The following is a 19,870-nucleotide window of genomic DNA, read 5'->3' as shown; positions in this document are numbered from 1 at the left end:
GATGATAGATGACAGATGACAGATGACAGATGACAGATGACAGATGACAGATGACAGATGACAGTTGACAGATGACAGATGACAGATGACGGAAGACAGATGGCAGATGACAGATGACAGATGACAGATGTCAGATGACAGATAAGAGATTATAGATAACAAATGACAGATAACAGATGACCGATGACAGCTGAAAGGTGACGGATGATATATGACAGATGACAGATGGCAGATGACAGATGACAGACGACAGGTGACAAAAGACAGATGACAGATAACAGGTGAAATCTGAGAGATGGCAGATAATAGGTGACAGGTGACAGATGACAGATGAGAGATGACAGATGTCGATGGCAGATGACAGATGACAGATGACAGATGAGAGATGACATATGACAGATGACAGATGACAGATGACAGATGACAGATGACAGATGACAGATGACAGATGTCAGATGACAGATGACAGATGAAAGATAACAGATGACAGATGACCGATGACAGCTGAAAGATGACAGATGACAGTTGACAGATGACAGATGGCAGATGACAGATGACAGATGACAGATGACAGATGAAAGATGACAAATGACAGATGACAGATGACAGATGTCAGATGACAGATAACAGATGACAGATGACAGATGACAGATAACAGATTATAGATGACAGATGATCGATGACCGATGACAACTGAAAGATGACAGCTGACAGATGACAGATGTCAGATGGCAGATGACAGATGACAGATAACAATTTACAGATGTCAGATGACAGATGGCAGATGACAGTTGACACATGACAAATGACAGATGACAGATGACAGATGACAGATGACAGATGACAGATGACAGATAAAAGATTACCGATGATAGCTGAAAGATGACAGATGACAGATAATAGATGACAGATGACAGATGACAGCTGAAAAATGACAGATGACAGATGACAAATAACAGATGACAGATGCCAGATGGCAGATGACAGATGACAGATGACAGATGACAGATGAAAGATAACAGATGACAGATGACAGATGACCGATGACAGCTGAAAGATGACAGATGACAGTTGACAGATGACAGATGGCAGATGACAGATGACCGATGACAGATGACAGATGAAAGATGACAGTTAACAGATGACAGATGACAGATAACAGATTATAGATGACAGATAACCGATGACCGATGACAACTGAAAGATGACAGATGACAGATGACAGATGACAGATGACAGATGACAGAAGACAGATGACAGATGATAGATGACAGATGACAGAAGACAGATGACAGATGACAGATAACAGATTATAGATGACAGATGACCGATGACCGATGACAACTGAAAGATGACCGATGACAACTGAAAGATGACAGATGACAGATGACAGATGACAGATGACAGAAGACAGATGACAGACGACAGATGACAATAATAACAGATAACAGATGGCAGATGACAGATAACAGATGACACATAATAGATGACAGATGACAGATGACAGATGACAGATGAAAGATGACAAATTACAAATAACAGATGACAGATGACAGTTGACAGATGGCAGATGACAGATGACAGATGACAGATGACAGATGACAGATGAGGGATAACAGATAATAGATTATAGATGACAGATGGCAGATGGCAGATAACAGATGACAGATAATAGATGAGAGATGACAGATGAGAGATGACAGATGACAGATAAAAGATAACAGATGACTGATGACAGATGACAGATAACAGATGACAGATAATGGGTGACAAATGACAGATGACAGATGGCAGATGACAGATGACAGATGACAGATGACAGATGACAGATGGCAGATGACAGATGACAGATGACAGATGACAGATGACAGATGACAGATGACAGATGACAGATGACAGATGACAGATGACAGATGACAGATGGTAGATGGCAGATAACAGCTGACAGATGACAGATAATAGATGACAGATGACAGATGAGAGATGACAGATGACAGATAACAGATGACTGGTGACAGATGACAGATAACAGATGACAGATAATGGGTGACAAATGACAGATGACAGATGGCAGATGACAGATGACAGATGACAGATGACAGATGACAATTAATAGATGACAGATGACAGATGACAAATGACAGATGACGGATAACAGATAATAGATTATAGATGACAGATGGCAGATGACAGATTGCAGATGACAGATGAGAGATGACAGATGACAGATGGCAGATGACAGATGACAGATGACAGATGACAGTTGATAGATGACAGATGACAGATGACAAATGACAGATGACGGATAACAGATAATAGATTATAGATGACAGATGGCAGATGACAGATGGCAGATGACAGATGAGAGATGACAGATGAGAGATGACAGATGACAGATAACAGATAATAGATGACTGATGACAGATGACAGATAACAGATGGCAGATAATGGGTGACAAATGACAGATGACAGATGACAGGTAACAGATAACAGATGACTGGTGACAGATGACAGATAACAGATGACAGATAATGGGTGACAAATGACAGATGACAGATGACAAATGACAGATGACGGATAACAGATAATAGATTATAGATGACAGATGGCAGATGACAGATGGCAGATGACAGATGAGAGATGACAGATGAGAGATGACAGATGACAGATAACAGATAATAGATGACTGATGACAGATGACAGATAACAGATGACAGATAATGGGTGACAAATGACAGATGACAGATGGCAGATGACAGATGACAGATGACAGATGACAATTAATAGATGACAGATGACAGATGACAAATGACAGATGACGGATAACAGATAATAGATTATAGATGACAGATGGCAGATGACAGATTGCAGATGACAGATGAGAGATGACAGATGACAGATGACAGATGACAGATGACAGATGACAGATGACAGATGACAGTTAATAGATGACAGATGACAGATGACAAATGACAGATGACGGATAACAGATAATAGATTATAGATGACAGATGGCAGATGACAGATTGCAGATGACAGATGAGAGATGACAGATGACAGATGGCAGATGACAGATGACAGATGACAGATGACAGATGACAGATGACAGTTGACAGATGACAGATGACAAATGACAGATAACAGATGACAGATAATGGGTGACAAATGACAGATGACAGATGGCAGATGACAGATGACAGATGACAGATGACAGATGACAGATGACAGTTGATAGATGACAGATGACAGATGACAAATGACAGATGACGGATAACAGATAATAGATTATGGATGACAGATGGCAGATGACAGATGGCAGATGACAGATGAGAGATGACAGATGAGAGATGACAGATGAAAGATGACAGATGACAGATGACTGATGACAGATGACAGATGACAGATGACAGATGACAAATGACAGATGACGGATAACAGATAATAGATTATAGATGACAGATGGCAGATGACAGATGACAGATGACAGATGACAGATGACAGATGACAGATGACAGATGACAGATGACAGTTGACAGATGACATATGATAGATGACAGATGACAGATAACAGATAACAGATGACTGATGACAGATGACAGATAACAGATGACAGATAATGGGTGACAAATGACAGATGACAGATGGCAGATGACAGATGACAGATGGCAGATGACAGATGACAGATGACAGATGACAGATGACAGATGACAGTTGACAGATGACAGATGACAGATGACAAATGACAGATGACGGATAACAGATAATAGATTATAGATGACAGATGGCAGATGACAGATGGCAGATGACAGATGACAGATGACAGATGACAGATGACAGATGACAGATGACAGATGACAGATGACAGATGACAGTTGACAGATGACATATGATAGATGACAGATGACAGATAACAGATAACAGATGACTGATGACAGATGACAGATAACAGATGACAGATAATGGGTGACAGATGACAGATGACAGATGACAGATGGCAGATGACAGATGACAGATAACAGATGACAGTTGATAGATGACAGATGACAGATGACAAATGACAGATGACAGATGACAGATAATGTGTGAGTGATGACAGAACACAGATGACAGATGACAGATGACAGATGATAGATGACAGATGACAGATGACAGATGACAGATGACAGATGACAGATGACAGATGACAGTTGACAGATGACAGATGACAGATGACGGAAGACAGATGGCAGATGACAGATGACAGATGACAGATGTCAGATGACAGATAAGAGATTATAGATAACAAATGACAGATGACAGATGACCGATGACAGCTGAAAGGTGACGGATGATATATGACAGATGACAGATGGCAGATGACAGATGACAGACGACAGGTGACAAAAGACAGATGACAGATAACAGGTGAAATCTGAGAGATGGCAGATAATAGGTGACAGGTGACAGATGACAGATGAGAGATGACAGATGTCGATGGCAGATGACAGATGACAGATGACAGATGAGAGATGACATATGACAGATGACAGATGACAGATGACAGATGACAGATGACAGATGACAGATGTCAGATGACAGATGACAGATGAGAGATTACAGATGACAGATGACCGATGACAGCTGAAAGATGACAGATGACAGTTGACAGATGACAGATGGCAGATGACAGATGACAGATGACAGATGAAAGATGACAAATGACAGATGACAGATGTCAGATGACAGATAACAGATGACAGATGACAGATGACAGATAACAGATTATAGATGACAGATGATCGATGACCGATGACAACTGAAAGATGACAGATGACAGATGACAGATGTCAGATGGCAGATGACAGATGACAGATAACAATTTACAGATGTCAGATGACAGATGGCAGATGACAGTTGACACATGACAAATGACAGATGACAGATGACAGATGACAGATGACAGATAAAAGATGACCGATGATAGCTGAAAGATGACAGATGACAGATAATAGATGACAGATGACAGATGACAGCTGAAAAATGACAGATGACAGATGACAAATAACAGATGACAAATGCCAGATGGCAGATGACAGATGACAGATGACAGATGAAAGATAACAGATGACAGATGACAGATGACCGATGACAGCTGAAAGATGACAGATGACAGTTGACAGATGACAGATGGCAGATGACAGATGACCGATGACAGATGACAGATGAAAGATGACAGATAACAGATGACAGATGACAGATGACAGATAACAGATTATAGATGACAGATAACCGATGACCGATGACAACTGAAAGATGACAGATGACAGATGACAGATGACAGATGACAGATAACAGAAGACAGGTGACAGATGACAGAAGACAGATGACAGATGACAGATAACAGATTATAGATGACAAATGACCGATGACCGATGACAACTGAAAGATGACCGATGACCGATGACAACTGAAAGATGACAGATGACAGATGACAGATGACAGATGACAGAAGACAGATGACAGACGACAGATGACAATAATAACAGATAACAGATGGCAGATGACAGATAACAGATGACACATAATAGATGACAGATGACAGATGACAGATGACAGATGAAAGATGACAAATTACAAATAACAGATGACAGATGACAGATGACAGATGACAGATGACAGATGGCAGATGACAGATGACAGATGACAGATGACAGATGACAGATGAGGGATAACAGATAATAGATTATAGATGACAGATGGCAGATGGCAGATAACAGATGACAGATAATAGATGAGAGATGACAGATGAGAGATGACAGATGACAGATAAAAGATAACAGATGACTGATGACAGATGACAGATAACAGATGACAGATAATGGGTGACAAATGACAGATGGCAGATGACAGATGACAGATGACAGATGACAGATGACAGATGGCAGATGACAGATGACAGATGACAGATGACAGATGACAGATGACAGATGACAGATGACAGATGACAGATGACAGATGGCAGATGGCAGATAACAGCTGACAGATGACAGATAATAGATGACAGATGACAGATGAGAGATGACAGATGAGAGATGACAGATGACAGATAACAGATAACAGATGACTGATGACAGATGACAGATAACAGATGACAGATAATGGGTGACAAATGACAGATGACAGATGGCAGATGACAGATGACAGATGACAGATGACAGATGACAGATGACAGTTGATGGATGACAGACGACAGATGACAAATGACAGATGACGGATAACAGATAATAGATTATAGATGACAGATGGCAGATGACAAATGAGAGATGACAGATGAGAGATGACAGATGACAGATAACAGATAATAGATGACTGATGACAGATGACAGATAACAGATGGCAGATGACAGATGACAGATGACAGATGACGAATAACAGATAATAGATTATAGATGACAGATGGCACATGACAGATGGCAGATGACAGATGACAGATGACAGATGACAGATGACAGATGACAGATGACAGATGACAGATGACAGATGACAGATGACAGATGACAGATGACAGTTGACAGATGACAAATGACAGATTACGGATAACAGATAATAGATTATAGATGACAGATGGCAGATGACAGATGGCAGATGACAGATGAGAGATGACAGATGACAGATGGCAGATGACAGATGACAGATGACAGATGACAGATGACAGTTGACAGATGACAGATGACAGATGATAAATGACAGATGACGGATAACAGCTAATAGATTATGGATGACAGATGGCAGATGACAGATGGCAGATGACAGATGACAGATGACAGATGACAGATGGCAGATGACAGATGACAGATGACAGATGACAGATGACAGATGACAGATGACAGATGACAGATGACAGTTGACAGATGACAGATGACAGATGACAAATGACAGATGACGGATAACAGATAATAGATTATAGATGACAGATGGCAGATGACAGATGGCAGATGACAGATGACAGATGACAGATGACAGATGACAGACGACAGATGACAGTTGACAGATGACATATGATAGATGACAGATGACAGATAACAGATAACAGATGACTGATGACAGATGACAGATAACAGATGACAGATAATGGGTGACAGATGACAGATGACAGATGACAGATGGCAGATGACAGATGACAGTTGATAGATGACAGATGACAGATCACAAATGACAGATGACGGATAACAGATAATAGATTATAGATGACAGATGGCAGATGACAGATGACAGATGACAGATGACAGATGACAGATGACAGATGACAGATGACAGATGACAGATGACATATGACAGATGACAGATGACAGATGACAGTTGACAGATGACAGATGACAGATGACAGATAACAGATGACAGATAATGGGTGACAAATGCCAGATGACAGATGACAGATAACAGATAACAGATGACGGATAACAGATAATAGATTATAGATGACAGATGGCAGATGGCAGATGGCAGATGACAGATGACAGATGACAGATGACACATGACAGATGACAGTTGATAGATGACAGATGACAGATGACAAATGACAGATGACGGATAACAGATAATAGATTATAGATGACAGATGGCAGATGACAGATTGCAGATGACAGATGAGAGATGACAGATGACAGATGGCAGATGACAGATGACAGATGACAGATGACAGATGACAGATGACAGTTGACAGACGACAGATGACAGATGACAAATGACAGATGACGGATAACAGATAATAGATTATAGATGACAGATGGCAGATGGCAGATGGCAGATGACAGATGACAGATGACAGATGACAGATGACAGATGACAGATGACATTTGACAGATGACAGATGACAGATGACAGTTTACAGATGACAGATGACAGATGACAGAAAACAGATGACAGATAATGGGTGACAAATGACAGATGACAGATTACAGATGACAGATGACAGATGACAGTTGATAGATGACAGATGACAGATGACAAATGACAGATGACGGATAACAGATAATAGATTATAGATGACAGATTGCAGATGGCAGATGACAGATGACAGATGACAGATGACAGATGACAGATGACAGATGACAGATGACAGATGACAGATGACAGATGACAGTTGACAGATGACAGATGACAGATGACAGATAACAGATGACAGATAATGGGTGACAAATGCCAGATGACAGATGACAGATAACAGATAACAGATGACTGATGACAGATAACAGATGACAGATAATGGGTGACAAATGATAGATGACAAATGGCAGATGACAGATGACAGATGACAGATGACAGTTGATAGATGACAGATGACAGATGACAAATGACAGATGACGGATAACAGATAATAGATTATAGATGACAGATGGCAGATGACAGATGGCAGATGACAGATGAGAGATGACAGATGACAGATGGCAGATGACAGATGACAGATGACAGATGACAGATGACAGATGACAGTTGACAGATGACAGATGACAAATGACAGATGACGTATAACAGATAATAGATTATAGATGACAGATGGCAGATGGCAGATGGCAGATGACAGATGACAGATGACAGATGACAGATGACAGATGACAGATGACAGTTGACAGATGACAGATGACAGATGACAGTTGACAGATGACAGATGACAGATAACAGATGACAGATAATGGGTGACAAATGACAGATGACAGATGGCAGATGACAGATGACAGATGACAGTTGATAGATGACAGATGACAAATGACAGATGACGGATAACAGATAATAGATTATAGATGACAGATGGCAGATGGCAGATGACAGATGACAGATGACAGATGACAGATGACAGATGACAGATGAAAGATGACAGATGACAGATGACAGTTGACAGATGACAGATGACAGATGACAGTTGACAGATGACAGATGACAGATGACAGATAACAGATGACAGATAATGGGTGACAAATGACAGATGACAGATGACAGATAACAGATGACTGGTGACAGATGACAGATAACAGATGACAGATAATGGGTGACAAATGACAGATGGCAGATGACAGATGACAGATGACAGATGACAGATGACAGATGACAGTTAATAGATGACAGATGACAGATGACAAATGACAGATGACGGATAACAGATAATAGATTATAGATGACAGATGGCAGATGACAGATTGCAGATGACAGATGAGAGATGACAGATGACAGATGGCAGATGACAGATGACAGATGACAGATGACAGATGACAGATGACAGATGACAGATGACAGATGACAGTTGACAGATGACAGATGACAAATGACAGATGACGGATAACAGATAATAGATTATAGATGACAGATGGCAGATGACAGATGGCAGATGACAGATGACAGATGACAGATGACAGATGACAGATGACAGATGACAGATGACAGTTGACAGATGACATATGATAGATGACAGATGACAGATAACAGATAACAGATGACTGATGACAGATGACAGATGACAGATAACAGATGACAGATAATGGGTGACAGATGACAGATGACAGATGACAGATGGCAGATGACAGATGACAGATAACAGATGACAGTTGATAGATGACAGATGACAGATGACAAATGACAGATGACAGATGACGGATAATGAGTGAGTGATGACAGAACACAGATGACAGATGACAGATGACAGATGACAGATGACAGATGACAGATGACAGATGACAGTTGACAGATGACAGATGACAGATGACGGAAGACAGATGGCAGATGACAGATGACAGATGACAGATGACAGATGTCAGATGACAGATAAGAGATTATAGATAACAGAAGACAGATGACAGATGACCGATGACAGCTGAAAGGTGACGGATGATATATGACAGATGACAGATGGCAGATGACAGATGACAGACGACAGGTGACAAAAGACAGATGACAGATAACAGGTGAAATCTGAGAGATGGCAGATAATAGGTGACAGGTGACAGATGACAGATGAGAGATGACAGATGACAGATGACAGATGACAGATGTCGATGGCAGATGACAGATGACAGATAACAATTTACAGATATCAGATGACCGATGGCAGATGACAGTTCACACATGACAAATGAGAGATGAGAGATGACAGATGACAGATGACAGATGACAGATGACAGATGACAGATGACAGATGACAGATGACAGATGACAGGTGACAGATGACAGATGGCAGATGACAGATGACAGATGACAGATGACGGATGACGGATGACAGATGACAGATAACAGATGACAGATGACAAATGACAGATAACAGTTGGCAGATGAAATATGACAGATGACAGATAACAGTTGACAGATGACAGATAACAGATTATAGATGACAGATGACAGATGACAGATGACAGATAACAGAAGACAGATGACCGATGACAGCTGAAATATGACAGATGACAGATGACAGATGACAGATAACAGATAATAGATGACTGATGACAGATAACAGATGACAGATAATAGATGACAGATGACATATGACAGAGGACTGAAAACAGATAACAGATGACAGATTACGAATGACAGATGACAGATGGCAGATGACAGATCACAGATGACCAATGACAGCTGAAAGATGACAGATGAGAGATGACAGATGGCTGGTGTCAAAAGACAGATGACAGATAACAGGTGAAAGCTGAGAGATGACAGCTGACAGATGACAAATAACAGATAACAGATGACAAATGACAGATAACAGATGACAGATAATAGATGACAGATGACAGATGACAGCTAAAAGATAACAGATGAATGATGACAGATGACAGATAACAGATGACAGATGACAGAAGACAGATGGCAGATGACAGATGACAGATGACAAATGACAGATGACAGATGTCAGATGACAGTTGATAGATGACAGATGACAGATGACAGATGACAGATGACAGATGACAGATGACAGTTGACAGATGACAGATGACAGATGACAGATGACACAAAACAGATGACAGATAATGGGTGACAGATGACAGATGACAGATGACAGATGACAGATAATGAGTGAGAGATGACAGATGACAGATGACAGATGACAGATGACAGATGACAGTTGACAGATGACAGATGACAGATGACAGATGACAGATGACAGATGACAGATGACAGATAACAGATGACTGATGACAGATGACACAAAACAGATGACAGATAATCTGTGACAGATGACAGATGACAGATGACAGATGACAGATGACAGATGACAGATGACAGATGACAGATGACAGATGGCAGATGACAGATGACACAAAACAGATGACAGATAATGGGTGACAGATGACAGTTGATAGATGACAGATGACAGATGACAAATGACAGATGACAGATGACAGATAATGAGTGAGAGATGACAGATGACAGATGACAGAGTACAGTTGACAGATGACAGATGACAGATGACAGATGACAGATGACAGATAACAGATGACAGATGACACAAAACAAATGACAGATAATGGGTGACAGATGACAGATGACAGATGACAGATGACAGATGACAGATGACAGAAGACAGATGGCAGATGACAGATGACAGATGACAGATGACAGATGACAGATGGCAGATGACAGATGTCAGATGACAGTTGATAGATGACAGATGACAGATGACAAATGACAGATGACAGATAACAGATAATAGATTATAGATGACAGATGGCAGATGACAGATAACAGATGACAGATAATGGGTGACAGATGACAGATGGCATATGACAGATGACAGATGACAGATGAGAGATAACAGATGACAGATGACCGATGACAGCTGAAAGACGACATATGACAGATGACAGATGACAAATGGCAGATGACAGATGACAGATGAAGGATGACAAATGACAGATGATAAATGACAGATGACAGATGACAGATGACAGATAACTGATGACAGATAAGAGATTATAAATAACAGATGACAGAAGACAGATGACCGATGACAGCTGAAAGGTGACAGATGATAGATGACAAATGACAGATGGCAGATGACAGATGACAGACGACAGGTGACAAAAGACAGATGACAGATAAAAGGTGAAATCTGAGAGATGGCAGATAATAGGTGACAGGTGACAGATGACAGATGAGAAATGACAGATGACAGATGACAGATGACAGATTACAGATGACAGATGACAGATGACAGATGACAGATGACAGATGACAGATGACCGATGACAGCTGAAAGATGACAAATGACAAATGACAAATGACAGATGACAGATGACAGATGACAGATGGCAGATGACGGATGACAGATGACAGATGACAGATGACAGATGACAGATAACAGATAACAGATGACAGATGACAGATGACGGATGACAGATGACAGATGACAGAGGACAGATGACAGATAACAGATAACAGATGACTGATGACAGATGACAGATGACAGATGACAGATGACAGATGACAGATGACAGATGACAGATGACAGATGACAGATAACAGTTGACAGATGACAAATAACAGATTATAGATGACAGATGAGAGATGACAGATTACCGATGACAGCTGAAAGATGACAGATGACAGATGACAAATGACAAATGACAAATGACAAATGACAAATGACAGATGACAGATAACAGATGACAGATGACAGATAACAGATGACAGATGACAGATGACAGATGACAGATGACAGATGACAGATGACACATGACAGATGACAGATGACAGATGACAGATGACAGATGACAGATGACAGATGACAGATGACAGATGACAGATGACAGATGACAGATGACAGATGACAGATGACAGATGACCGATGACAGCTGAAAGATGACAAATGACAAATGACAGATGACAGATGACAGATGACAGATGGCAGATGACGGATGACAGATGACAGATGACAGATGACAGATGACAGATGACAGATGACAGATGACAGATGACAGATGATAGATGACAGATGACAGATGACAGATGACAGATGACCGATGACAGCTGAAAGATGACAAATGACAAATGACAGATGACAGATGACAGATGACAGATGGCAGATGACGGATGACAGATGACAGATGACAGATGACAGATAACAGATAACAGATGACAGATGACAGATGACGGATGACAGATGACAGATGACAGATGACAGATGACAGATGACAGATGACAGATGACAGATAACAGATAACAGATGACTGATGACAGATGACAGATGACAGATGACAGATGACAGATGACAGATGACAGATGACAGATAACAGTTGACAGATGACAAATAACAGATTATAGATGACAGATGAGAGATGACAGATTACCGATGACAGCTGAAAGATGACAGATGACAGATGACAAATGACAAATGACAAATGACAAATGACAAATGACAAATGACAAATGACAGATGACAGATAACAGATGACAGATGACAGATAATAGATGACAGATAATGGGTGACAGATGACAGATGATAGATGGCAGATGACAGATGACAGATGACAGTTGACAGATGACAGATGACAGATGACAGATAACAGATAACAGATGACTGATGACAGATGACAGATGACAGATGACAGATGACAGATGACAGAAGACAGATGACAGATGACAGATGACAGATGACAGATGACAGATGACAGATGACAGATGACAGATGACACATGACAGATGACAGATGACAGATGACAGATAACAGGTGACAGATGACAGATGACAGATGACAGATGACCGATGACAGCTGAAAGATGACAGATGACAGATGACAGATGACAGATGACAGATGACAGATGACAGATGACAGATGACAGATGACGGATGACAGATGACAGATGACAGATGACAGATGACAGATGACAGATGACAGATGACAGATGACAGATGACCGATGACAGCTGAAAGATGACAGATGACAGTTGACAGATGACAGATGGCAGATGACAGATGACCGATGACAGATGACAGATGAAAGATGACAGATAACAGATGACAGATGACAGATGATAGATAACAGATTATAGATGACTGATAATCGATGACCGATGACAACTGAAAGATGACAGATGACAGATGACAGATGACAAATGACAGATGACAGAAGACAGATGACAGATGACAGATGACAGATGACAGAAGACAGATGACAGATAACAGATTATAGATGACAGATGACCGATGACCGATGACAACTGAAAGATGACCGATGACCGATGACAACTGAAAGATGACAGATGACAGATGACAGATGACAGATGACAGAAGACAGATGACAGACGACAGATGACAATAATAACAGATAACAGATGGCAGATGACAGATAACAGATGACACATAATAGATGACAGATGACAGATGACAGATGACAGATGAAAGATGACAAATTACAAATAACAGATGACAGATGACAGATGACAGATGACAGATGGCAGATGACAGATGACAGATAACAGATGACAGATGACAGATGAGGGATAACAGATAATAGATTATAGATGACAGATGGCAGATGGCAGATAACAGATGACAGATAATAGATGAGAGATGACAGATGAGAGATGACAGATGACAGATAAAAGATAACAGATGACTGATGACAGATGACAGATAACAGATGACAGATAATGGGTGACAAATGACAGATGACAGATGGCAGATGACAGATGACAGATGACAGATGACAGATGACAGATGACAGATGACAGATGACAGATGGCAGATGACAGATGACAGATGACAGATGACAGATGACAGATGACAGATGACAGATGACAGATGACAGATGACAGATGACAGATGGCAGATGGCAGATAACAGCTGACAGATGACAGATAATAGATGACAGATGACAGATGAGAGATGACAGATGAGAGATGAAAGATGACAGATAACAGATGACTGGTGACAGATGACAGATAACAGATGACAGATAATGGGTGACAAATGACGGATGACAGATGGCAGATGACAGATGACAGATGACAGATGACAGATGACAGTTAATAGATGACAGATGACAGATGACAAATGACAGATGACGGATAACAGATAATAGATTATAGATGACAGATGGCAGATGACAGATTGCAGATGACAGATGAGAGATGACAGATGACAGATGGCAGATGACAGATGACAGATGGCAGATGACAGTTGATAGATGACAGATGACAGATGACAAATGACAGATGACGGATAACAGATAATAGATTATAGATGACAGATGGCAGATGACAGATGGCAGATGACAGATGAGAGATGACAGATGAGAGATGACAGATGAGAGATGACAGATGACAGATAACAGATAATAGATGACTGATGACAGATGACAGATAACAGATGGCAGATAATGGGTGACAAATGACAGATGACAGATGACAGGTAACAGATAACAGATGACTGGTGACAGATGACAGATAACAGATGACAGATAATGGGTGAAAAATGACAGATGACAGATGGCAGATGACAGATGACAGATGACAGATGACAGATGACAGTTAATAGATGACAGATGACAGATGACAAATGACAGATGACGGATAACAGATAATAGGTTATAGATGACAGATGGCAGATGACAGATTACAGATGACAGATGAGAGATGACAGATGACAGATGGCAGATGACAGATGACAGATGACAGATGACAGATGACAGTTGACAGATGACAGATGACAGATAATGGGTGACAAATGACAGATGACAGATGGCAGATGACAGATGACAGATGACAGATGACAGATGACAGTTGATAGATGACAGATGACAGATGACAAATGACAGATGACGGATAACAGATAATAGATTATAGATGACAGATGGGAGATGACAGATGGCAGATGACAGATGAGAGATGACAGATGAGAGATGACAGATGACAGATAACAGATAATAGATGACTGATGACAGATGACAGATAACAGATGGCAGATAATGGGTGACAAATGACAGATGACAGATGGAAGATGACAGATGACAGATGGCAGATGACAGATGACAGATGACAGATGACAGATGACAGATGACAGTTGACAGATGACAGATGACAGATGACAAATGACAGATGACGGATAACAGATAATAGATTATAGATGACAGATGGCAGATGACAGATGGCAGATGACAGATGACAGATGACAGATGACAGATGACAGATGACAGATGACAGATGACAGTTGACAGATGACATATGATAGATGACAGATGACAGATAACAGATAACAGATGACTGATGACAGATGACAGATAACAGATGACAGATAATCTGTGACAAATGACAGATGACAGATGGCAGATGACAGATGACAGATGGCAGATGACAGATGACAGATGACAGATGACAGATGACAGATGACAGTTGACAGATGACAGATGACAGATGACAAATGACAGATGACGGATAACAGATAATAGATTATAGATGACAGATGGCAGATGACAGATGGCAGATGACAGATGACAGATGACAGATGACAGATGACAGATGACAGATGACAGTTGACAGATGACATATGATAGATGACAGATGACAGATAACAGATAACAGATGACTGATGACAGATGACAGATAACAGATGACAGATAATGGGTGACAGATGACAGATGACAGATGACAGATGGCAGATGACAGATGACAGATAACAGATGACAGTTGATAGATGACAGATGACAGATGACAAATGACAGATGACAGATGACAGATAATGAGTGAGTGATGACAGAACACAGATGACAGATGACAGATGATAGATGACAGATGACAGATGACAGATGACAGATGACAGATGACAGATGACAGATGACAGTTGACAGATGACAGATGACAGATGACGGAAGACAGATGGCAGATGACAGATGACAGATGACAGATGACAGATGTCAGATGACAGATAAGAGATTATAGATAACAAATGACAGATGACAGATGACCGATGACAGCTGAAAGGTGACGGATGATATATGACAGATGACAGATGGCGGATGACAGATGACAGACGACAGGTGACAAAAGACAGATGACAGATAACAGGTGAAATCTGAGAGATGGCAGATAATAGGTGACAGGTGACAGATGACAGATGAGAGATGACAGATGTCGATGGCAGATGACAGATGACAGATGACAGATGAGAGATGACATATGACAGATGACAGATGACAGATGACAGATGACAGATGTCAGATGACAGATGACAGATGAAAGATAACAGATGACAGATGACCGATGACAGCTGAAAGATGACAGATGACAGTTGACAGATGACAGATGGCAGATGACAGATGACAGATGACAGATGACAGATGAAAGATGACAAATGACAGATGTCAGATGACAGATAACAGATGACAGATGACAGATGACAGATAACAGATTATAGATGACAGATGATCGATGACCGATGACAACTGAAAGATGACAGATGACAGATGACAGATGTCAGATGGCAGATGACAGATGACAGATAACAATTTACAGATGTCAGATGACAGATGGCAGATGACAGTTGACACATGACAAATGACAGATGATAGATGACAGATGACAGATGACAGATGACAGATAAAAGATGACCGATGATAGCTGAAAGATGACAGATGACAGATAATAGATGACAGATGACAGATGACAGCTGAAAAATGACAGATGACAGATGACAAATAACAGATGACAGATGCCAGATGGCAGATGACAGATGACAGATGACAGATGAAAGATAACAGATGACAGATGACAGATGACCGATGACAGCTGAAAGATGACAGATGACAGTTGACAGATGACAGATGGCAGATGACAGATGACCGATGACAGATGACAGATGAAAGATGACAGATAACAGATGACAGATGACAGATGACAGATAACAGATTATAGATGACAGATAACCGATGACCGATGACAACTGAAAGATGACAGATGACAGATGACAGATGACAGATGACAGAAGACAGATGACAGATGACAGATGACAGATGACGGAAGACAGATGACAGATGACAGATAACATATTATAGATGACAGATGACCGATGACCGATGACAACTGAAAGATGACCGATGACCCATGACAACTGAAAGATGACAGATGACAGATGACAGATGACAGATGACAGAAGACAGATGACAGACGACAGATGACAATAATAACAGATAACAGATGGCAGATGACAGATAACAGATGACACATAATAGATGACAGATGACAGATGACAGATGACAGATGAAAGATGACAAATTACAAATAACAGATGACAGATGACAGATGACAGATGACAGATGGCAGATGACAGATGACAGATGACAGATGACAGATGACAGATGAGGGATAACAGATAATAGATTATAGATGACAGATGGCAGATGGCAGATAACAGATGACAGATAATAGATGAGAGATGACAGATGAGAGATGACAGATGACAGATAAAAGATAACAGATGACTGATGACAGATGACAGATAACAGATGACAGATAATGGGTGACAAATGACAGATGACAGATGGCAGATGACAGATGACAGATGACAGATGACAGATGACAGATGACAGATGACAGATGACAGATGACAGATGACAGATGACAGATGACAGATGACAGATGACAGATGACAGATGACAGATGGCAGATAACAGCTGACAGATGACAGATAATAGATGACAGATGACAGATGAGAGATGACAGATGAGAGATGACAGATGACAGATAACAGATAACAGATGACTGATGACAGATGACAGATAACAGATGACAGATAATGGGTGACAAATGACAGATGACAGATGGCAGATGACAGATGACAGATGACAGATGACAGATGACAGTTGATGGATGACAGACGACAGATGACAAATGACAGATGACGGATAACAGATAATAGATTATAGATGACAGATGGCAGATGACAGATGAGAGATGACAGATGAGAGATGACAGATGACAGATAACAGATAATAGATGACTGATGACAGATGACAGATAACAGATGGCAGATGACAGATGACAGATGACGTATAACAGATAATAGATTATAGATGACAGATGGCAGATGACAGATGGCAGATGACAGATGACAGATGACAGATGACAGATGACAGATGACAGATGACAGATGACAGATGACAGATGACAGATGACAGATGACAGTTGACAGATGACAAATGACAGATTACGGATAACAGATAATAGATTATAGATGACAGATGGCAGATGACAGATGGCAGATGACAGATGAGAGATGACAGATGACAGATGGAAGATGACAGATGACAGATGACAGATGACAGATGACAGTTGACAGATGACAGATGACAGATGACAAATGACAGATGACGGATAACAGATAATAGATTATAGATGACAGATGGCAGATGACAGATGGCAGATGACAGATGACAGATGACAGATGACAGATGGCAGATGCCAGATGACAGATGACAGATGACAGATGACAGTTGACAGATGACAGATGACAGATGACAAATGACAGATGACGGATAACAGATAATAGATTATAGATGACAGATGGCAGATGACAGATGGCATATGACAGATGACAGATGACAGATGACAGACGACAGATGACAGTTGACAGATGACATATGATAGATGACAGATGACAGATAACAGATAACAGATGACTGATGACAGATGACAGATGACAGATAACAGATGACAGATAATGGGTGACAGATGACAGATGACAGATGACAGATGGCAGATGACAGATGACAGATGACAGTTGATAGATGACAGATGACAGATGACAAATGACAGATGACGGATAACAGATAATAGATTATAGATGACAGATGGCAGATGACAGATGGCAGATGACAGATGAGAGATGACAGATGACAGATGGCAGATGACA

Source organism: Condylostylus longicornis, unplaced genomic scaffold (assembly GCF_029603195.1).
Source record: "Condylostylus longicornis isolate FDR11 unplaced genomic scaffold, ASM2960319v2 ptg000180l, whole genome shotgun sequence".
In the NCBI taxonomy this organism is placed as follows: Eukaryota; Metazoa; Arthropoda; class Insecta; order Diptera; family Dolichopodidae; genus Condylostylus; species Condylostylus longicornis.
The sequence above is the reverse complement of the archived record's forward strand: the minus strand, read 5'-3'. Positions refer to the sequence as shown.